General features: G+C 36.7%; 1 pseudogene; it reads right to left on the bottom strand.

Annotated features, from left to right (window-relative positions):
* Positions 1 to 268: 268 nt before the first annotated feature.
* LOC102468425 (endoplasmin-like) overlaps positions 269 to 8346 on the bottom strand; it is an 18833-nt pseudogene continuing 10755 nt past the window's right edge.

The raw sequence follows: 8346 nt of genomic DNA, 5'->3' as shown, positions 1-8346 counted from the left end.
TTTTAAAGGGCTGCATCAAGTTCCATTACTTGAATAATCACAATTTATTTATTCAGTTCACAATTATAGGGAATGTATAAATACTTTTCTTCCTCCTTCCTTCCTTCTTTCCTCCCTTCCTTCCTTCCTCCCTCCCTCCCTCCCTCCCTCCCTCCCTCTCTCTCTCTCTCTCTCTCTCTCTCTCTCTTTCTTTCTTTCTTTCTTTCTTTCTTTCTTTCTTTCTTTCTTTCTTTTCTTTCTCATTCTCTCTCTCTTTCTTCCTTTCTCTTTCTTTCTCTTGCTGTCTTCTGTTCTCATCTGTTCCCACATCCATTTCTTTCTTGTCTTGCTCCTTATCTTCTTTGTGTCTTCTGTTCTTTCTTCAGGTTCTTCACATGAGAGCCAGTGTTTAAATTGAGAGGAAATATTCTGTCTAGTCTATCTCTGCAAGCTTCAACCTGTGAGTGTCAGGTTGAAGATATCCTGACCAAAGTGCTGCTGTTTTAAACAAGACCACAGAAAGATTCAAACTCATTTTGTCATTGTCATCTTCCTTAATCATTGAAGCATGTCTCTGGTCAGTGGAAGTCTGGGATTAACTTAAAATGTTTCTTCCAATTGGCATAATATTTGGTAGAGATATCCTTACTGGTTTGTGCCTTTATGATTCTTTCTATTTTGCCAGACTATCTGGACTGGCAGGCCACAAGAGCACATGGAGACTCGGCCAGGTGCTAAGATACCACAGCCTTTTCAATCTTGGCAGAAAGGCTTTATTTTTCATCCAGTTGAGCAAAGACTCAGATTCCTTCTCCATTGTTTCATGACTTTTCTTAGTTTTCTTTCTTTCATCAAACTTCACTCCTTCCTTAGCAACATCCTGAAACCTCTTTCCATCATACTCTGGAAGGGTTTGAACACAATATTCATCCAAAGGTTCTGTGAGGGAAATAACTTCATAGCCCTTTTTCAGAAGTCACTCAAATAGAGAAGATTCAGCCTCATTTCTTCTGGATCAAGCCATGGAGTAGATTCTGTCCTGCTTTTCCTTCTTTCTTTCCACATACTGGTCTAGACTGGTAGTGTCAGTTAGAGGATAAGACTGGAATCTAAGACTTTTAGCCATATATGTTTGATTCAAATGGTTTCCAATCACACCATGCTTGATGTTGGTACCAACCTTTCTTCAGAAAGTGTCATTGTTTTTCTCATTAGCAATCTTCTTGATCATATCCTCAGTTTTATGGACAAGCTTCTTTCTAATTTTCTTAAGCAGTTTATGTTGCTGCAGAGTCCCACAGGAAATTTTCAAAGGGAGATCATCTGAGTCTACGACACCTTTGACAAAATTAAGGTACTTCCTATCATGGAAGTGGCCCGTGACGGATACTTGGAGTCTTACAGTGCATTTTGATGCAGTCACTCCTCTTAAATCCATATCCATCAAGTGGACCATGCAGAGCAGATGTGAGTATGAATAAAATTTGTTTGAAGGTAATTTCTCCTTCAGCAGTGAAGTGGATATAAGCCATGGGTCAACAATTTCTTCTGAAAATGAGTTGGAAAGCTTTGTATTAATCTTCTACTTTTTTTGATGTTCTCTGCCATATCAGTGTGATATCACGCAAATAATTTTTTTCAAATAAATCACACAATATAAAGAGAAGTTTACTGTCACAGTTTGACTAAAAACACAAACTCTGCCCTATTTTTATTTGGGAAGATTTATACATGGGAATACAAAAGAAAGACAGAATATGATTTAGCCAGTGTAGTTTTGTGTTGGACTGATGTTGGACACAACAACAAAGAGAAGAGGAGTCTTTCTCTGCTGTGTCCCAGATGTTATAGGGTTCTTGAACTTGAGTTTAACTGACCCAGGAGAATCAATTGGCTGCTAGAGCAGCCTGCTTCTGGCTTTGTGGAGATCAGGAAAGCCCTTTCAGTGTGTCCGAGAGCCAGATTCAAGGTGTCTAGGGCAAGCTGGGGAACACTTTGGCAAAAAATCTCTAATTGTGCAATACCTCTGTTTTTTCCCAACTCTTTCTTCCCAAGATCACATGCTTAAATTGGGCTGTGCAGCTGTGTGTGGGTGGAGTGCTTACACTGAGAGCTCTTGCGGGTCAATGGTACATGATTTCCTCCTCCCAACCCCACCCTGAGAAACTTTAGAACTAATCTCTTGAGTTTTGTTGATAATCTGATCTATCCACTTCAAATGTTACAAGGTTTGCCTTTCCTGGTATTGCACGTATGTGACTAGTATGTCACGTGACATATATTATTTTGAAAAAGATTTCACTTGCTTTTAGAAGTCAAATGACAAGTAGAATACCAATAACTTTCTTTCAAAGAATCTAAACTTGGTTGCCAGTTTAAAGAAGTTTACATTTCTGCACCATTATTCAACTTTTACGGATGTTTTATTATTCAGAGTATTGGTTATATTAATTGCAAAAAAACCCTCTCATAATTCTTTGTTTAAAAAATAGTCTGAAGTACTGTTAGTTATACCCACCACTCACTTTCTTTGAACTATGAGCCTACTTGAAGAAGGACTTGGCCCACAGGACAAAGTGATGTGGTCCTTAGAACAAAGTTAATATTGCAAGCACAAAGAATAACTTTTTAGAGTATGTATCATGGTCCCTCGGGACATCATTCTTTGCCTTCTTGGATCCAAGGGCATTATATTTCATTATTGCTGAATCTACCTAATACCTTCTACTTCTCTTCCTCTTTCTCTCCCTTTCTACCTTTTATTCCCCTCCGCCCCACCTTAAGTAAGGACTAGATAAGTAAATTAACATTTTACATACAGTTATTCTACTGAGTTCTTGACACCTTTAACCAGAGGAGTAGAAGTCTGCAAAAAAAATTAATAGAAAAATTGATGGTGTTTATAAAATCATTGTAGTTGATATAATTTAATAGGATTCCAATTTTAAAATGATAATCCAGTTCTAGCAATTCATATCCCATTAACATATTCTTGTAACTGATAAATGGAAAAAGTAATTCCTACAAAATTTTTTAAGAGTTGTGCATAAAATTGTATTTCATTAGTGATAATGTCATCTCATTGGAAACTAGAGGTTTCATATGTAGTTTAAAGTGATGTATCATTTTACACAAACCTGTTCAAGTCAAAAAAGGGAAGGATAGAAATGGTAGATTTATTTAAATAGATTTACTTCTAGACTTTTTAGGAATATAATGAATATTCTGTTTGTGTAATACAATTTACTAGGCACATTCAATTTTATTGCTAAGGCTTTAGTGAGCATTCTATAAACAAATATTTATTGGCCACTTTTAATTTTAGGTGCAGAGATATTTCAACAAACAAATGGTATTTTGGAAAACTTTTACTTCTTATTCTCACAATTCTTTGAGATATGTAAAACTTCTCTATAACCAAGACTGATATTAGAGTTCCAAGTAAAGGAAAATGGATAGAATGTTCATTAAAGGTGTGGTTTTATTTTAGGTTTTGCTTAAATGGACTATTTTCTCCCTATTCAATTGGCAGTTTTAAAGTAGGCACAGCAATTAATATTATTGAAAAGAAGGAAAAGATAGAAGAAAGTAGTAACCTAGCCTTTGTTGAGTTCCTATTGAAAGCTCATTATTTATTTTTTAAATTTGCCCAAAGGTGCATGTGCCAGAGAGAGAGAGAGAGAGAGAGAGAGAGAGAATCCAAGAAAGCAGTCCCTATGGGGAATGGCCATGTCACAATCTCTTCTCCTACACTTACCCCTCATTCCTGGATGTTTGGGCATATGTGTACATATGCCCAACATGTTTCTCAAACTGGAGTGTCCAGGATGTGAACTGTGCAATTGGCCCTGTGAGATCCAGTCATCTTAACCACCAAACCAGGAGCTGGCCCTAAAAGCTAGGTACTTAATAAATGTTTTGTTTAATGATGTTTTATTCCATTCTCCCCACAGCTTCTGGGAGGTGAGAAATTGAAGGTCAGTATGGTTAAGCAATATACCACTCAAGCAACAGACTTAGAATTTGTTGGAAATAGAATGATTCTCCTATTTTCTGATTTTAATTCCTGTGATTTTTTTTGCCCTATACTACTTTTGCTTTGGGATTTCTGTCTATCAATGCAAATGTGAAAAAATGACAGTGATTAAGATTGGAAATTAAGTAAATTTTAACTGTAAATTAAGGGTTATCAACCACACAGTGACCTTCTGTACTGCTGTCTTAACAACAAACTGCTAACAGCATACATTTGTAAGAGAATATGAGATTTCACCATTTACTGTCCACCAGGAGCTGTTGGCAGAACAAGCCTTCATTTCACAATTCTACTATGAAATAATCTGATGCTATGCAAACTTTGGCATGAATCTAAAGCCCAGGGGATGGCGATGTGGAATAAAATTAATATTTAGAAAATGAAAAAAGGCTTGTGTATATTTCCATGACAAGGAAATAAATGATCGAGAGACCAAGACTAAGAGTATTTATTTCAATAATGGAGTAGGTTGACTACACACTTGGTATGACTAGATTGATCTCAAATGAATGTTCTTAGAAACTCCTAAGCGTTGACAGAAATGGATACATGGGAGAGAACGGTTCAGTTCTTACACAATTATAGAGAAAGGAAGTTATTATTTGTTAGAATAACTTTGTGTTAAGTAAAAGAAAGTACTTTTAATATTTTCAAGCTCTTTTTAGTATAGATGAAAATACTAAATAAATGATTACAAAGCATCTAAGTGCAACAAAGGAATCACTCTTTATCTTTCAGATAAATGCACCTTTAAACCAAGTGTGTATAGTCTACAAAGAAATTTCCCATGATATTTAATGTTGATAACCATCATTTATTAAGGACCTACTATGTGTAAATCACTATTTTCTGGGATTTATTTAATGTTTATAATATCCCTACTAGATGATTCTATCCACATTTCAGAAATTTGGATAATGGTCCTAAAGAAACTTCTCAAAAAAAAAAAAAAAAAAAAAGTCGGGACCAGCAGATAGCATACTGGCTACGTCACTGGGCTCCCAGGTAGTCGACCGTGGTTTGAGTCCTGGACCTGGTGGCTTAGACTCACGCCGGGAGCATGTGTGTGTGTGCCCAAAATCCCGGGAGGAGAATGGAGAAGGGATTGTGGAGTGGCCATCTCCCCTGGGGGGTGATTTCTTGTTTTCAGTCTCTCTGTCCCTTTCTGTCTGTCTTTCTGGCAAGTGCAAGCGCCCTATAGCAGAAACCTCTCAAAAAAAAAAAAAAAGAAAGAAAAAAGAAACTATAAGCTAATTATGGATGAACTGCTACTGAACCAGAGTTTATCTGATTCCAAGGCCTGAGGAATACCTTTATACTGTAGCATTGAGGTAGTTTTTCATCTTCTCTCTCTGTGTCAATTCTGCTGCAATTTGGTCCCTTGACTACCTAGTACCCTTGCCACTCATCACTTCCACATTTTATTTGGCCAAAGTTAGGTATGCAAGGTCCATGTATCGAAGGCAAGAGCCAGGAGTCAGTAGGTGGCATAGTGGTTAAGGAACTGAACTCTTTCAGTTCAATTCCTGGACCTAGTGACTTGAAACTCACACACGTGTGTGTATGTGTGCCCAAAATCCCGAGAGGAGAATGAAGGGATTGGAGCATAGTTATCCCCCTGCCCCCCAGGAATGAATTCTCACTTTCTGTCTGTCTGTCTGTTTCTGTCTCATGGGTGAGTGCACATGCTCTATAGCAAATAATTTCTCTCAAAAAAAAGGCATGAGCCTAAACTGCATTCTTTCCTCATTGTTTTTTATTTTTTAAAGTTTCTTTTTCTCTTTTTTTTCTTTTGACCTTTCCTTTTCTCTTTTTTCTGCCATCTTTCACTTTAAAAACTTGTATCATAATTGCACTCAGTCCAACTCCTTTTCTCAACGTTCCTTATCCATACACTGGTATAATTTAAAAGTGGTAAAATCTCGGGACCAGCAGATGGCTTAATGGTTATGTTGCTGGACTCTCATGTCGTTGACTGCAGTTCGAGTACTGGACCAGGTGGATTAAAACTCATGCCAGGCATGTGAGTGTGTGCCCAAAATCCCAAGAGGAGGATGGAGGAGAAGAGATTGAATGTGGCCATCTCCCTGGTGGAGGACGGGAGAGAGAGGATTTCTCACTTTCTGTCTTTGTCTATGTCTTTCTGGTGAGCACATGCACCCTGTGGCAAAAATTGTTCTAACAAAAAAAAAGTAATAATAAGATCTCTAGAATTATACTCAGGTTTGCCTATGTAAGTGAAGAATATGAAGATCACGGCAGGGAAAATTAGGCATCTTTAATGGCTTCTCACAGGACTTATCCTGTCCATATGAGCAGAGCACAGCATTGAGTGGTCCTGTGCTTCTCTGAGAGTAATAAAATTGTACTTTCATTCTCATTCTTCCCTTGGCCCTGATACTTACTCTGTTACTCTCCTGCCACCCGAGCAAGGGAGGAAAGATGCCGTGTAGTGCTCGTTTTTTCTACTGCTGGATATATGCCATCATACCATTAAGATAGCTTAAAACTTTGCTTTAAATATACCATATTATCTCTCCTATTTTTTCATCAAATTTTAAATGTTTTCACTTTCAGAAATCACAGTATTTGTTTATTGGAAAGGAATTGTTCCAATAAAAAACACTTTCTAAGTATAAAAATATCCTCTGATTTTTCATGCATAAATGAATCATGGAAGGATAAAATACTTATGCAAATGTTCGGTTTCAATGTTCATGTGTTGATTATATTGAGATATCCTGAATGACAGACGGAGAGTCTATCTACTATTTGTTTTGTAGCTAATCTTTTTTGTTAACAAATAATTCTATTATGGAAGTTTGGAAGTACGGAGGAGGCTGAGGAAGCTGGTGAAATTGCCAGAAGTCAAGAGGCCACACAACTTAGTGAAGTTACCACATTGCTGACTTCATTCACTCTGGTCCAGTTTCCCAGGGCTACAGACTCAATCTTGTCAATACCCTATAATTAGTCAGATGTGTTGGATGACTCACACTGACTAAACTCACAGGAGACTGAAGTATATAAATCAGAAAGCGGTGTGTTATTTGAAAAAAAAGAAAAATACAGCAATATAATCCAACACTACTTCTCTCTGGCCAGAATGTTCTTTTCCACAAGTAAACAGAAACAGACTTGGTATACGTAGAATCAGAATAAGTTATATATTTGGCCTGAGGGTTTAGCAGCATCTCCACAGTACAAGCCAGTACGGGCTTTTACAAGCCCATGTTTTGCAGCCTCTGTCTACTTGGTGTTGTTTGGATGGACCAGTGCCAGTGTTTGACTCTCTGGTTGCATTTGGTGATATCCTTCTCACGATTTTTTTTTTGAACTTTATCGATTTATTTATTGATTTTAATTTAATCAGGGGTTGGGGAGAGAGAGGGAGAGAGAAAGTGAGAAAGCAAGCCACCAGGTCTGGAACTCAAACTACGATCAGCCATGTGGGCCACCTACCGGCTCCATCCTTCTCAGGATTAATATATTTTTTTCTTTGTATTTATAAATTCATTTATTCTAGTTATAATCTAGTTTTTTTTAGAACTTCTTTAAATGACATTCCAATTTATGGTAAATAAAAGAGTAAAAGTTGTTTGACCACTGTAGAAGACTTGTATTGACTTATGCCTTACCAACTATATTTATATATCAAAATTGGATTTTACAATTACTGTTAATAAAGTTTTTAGTCATGTCTACAGGATATCAATGAATATATAGATATATTGGAATTGAAAAATTATCAAAAAATTTCTATAAGAGGCCAAAACAGAATTAAAAACCAATATAGTACATACAGTTTAGTAAAGAAAGCAGCCATTACATATCTACTATGATTCCAAAGGGCGCATTACTGACGTAAAGTGATTAAATGTATAAAGTCAATCAAGATAAATTTAAAAAGGGAAAAAAATTTAAAGAGAAAAAATTCAGAACTATGTCAATGCTATAATTTTTTTTTTTTTTTTTTAAGTTTTGCTACCTGATTTTTTTTTTTTCTTCCTTATTCCACTGGCTTTTGGCTTCATTCACAAGTATAGTACCGAACCTGGGGCAACCTGATGGTGTTCAATTTGACTCAGTAGGACACTGAGCAATGGAGGTGAAAATCCCCTCCTAGCTTATGATGTTGCCAGTACTGCTTTTCATTTTCAGTCGCACTGGGTTCTCGGGGATGCCACACTAGCTTGATTTTGTTAGTCATTTCAGGCTCTTATTCTCCACAATACTTACTTAAAAGATATTTCACTTTTCTCAGTACAAACCACCTGGATGTTAGAATTCAGACTAATTTCATTTCTACTGAAATATGAAGTATCTTCTCT

Source organism: Tupaia chinensis, unplaced genomic scaffold (genome assembly GCF_000334495.1).
Source record: "Tupaia chinensis unplaced genomic scaffold, TupChi_1.0 Scaffold000225_1, whole genome shotgun sequence".
Classification (NCBI taxonomy): domain Eukaryota; kingdom Metazoa; phylum Chordata; class Mammalia; order Scandentia; family Tupaiidae; genus Tupaia; species Tupaia belangeri.
This window is presented reverse-complemented; position numbering and strand designations above follow the sequence as displayed.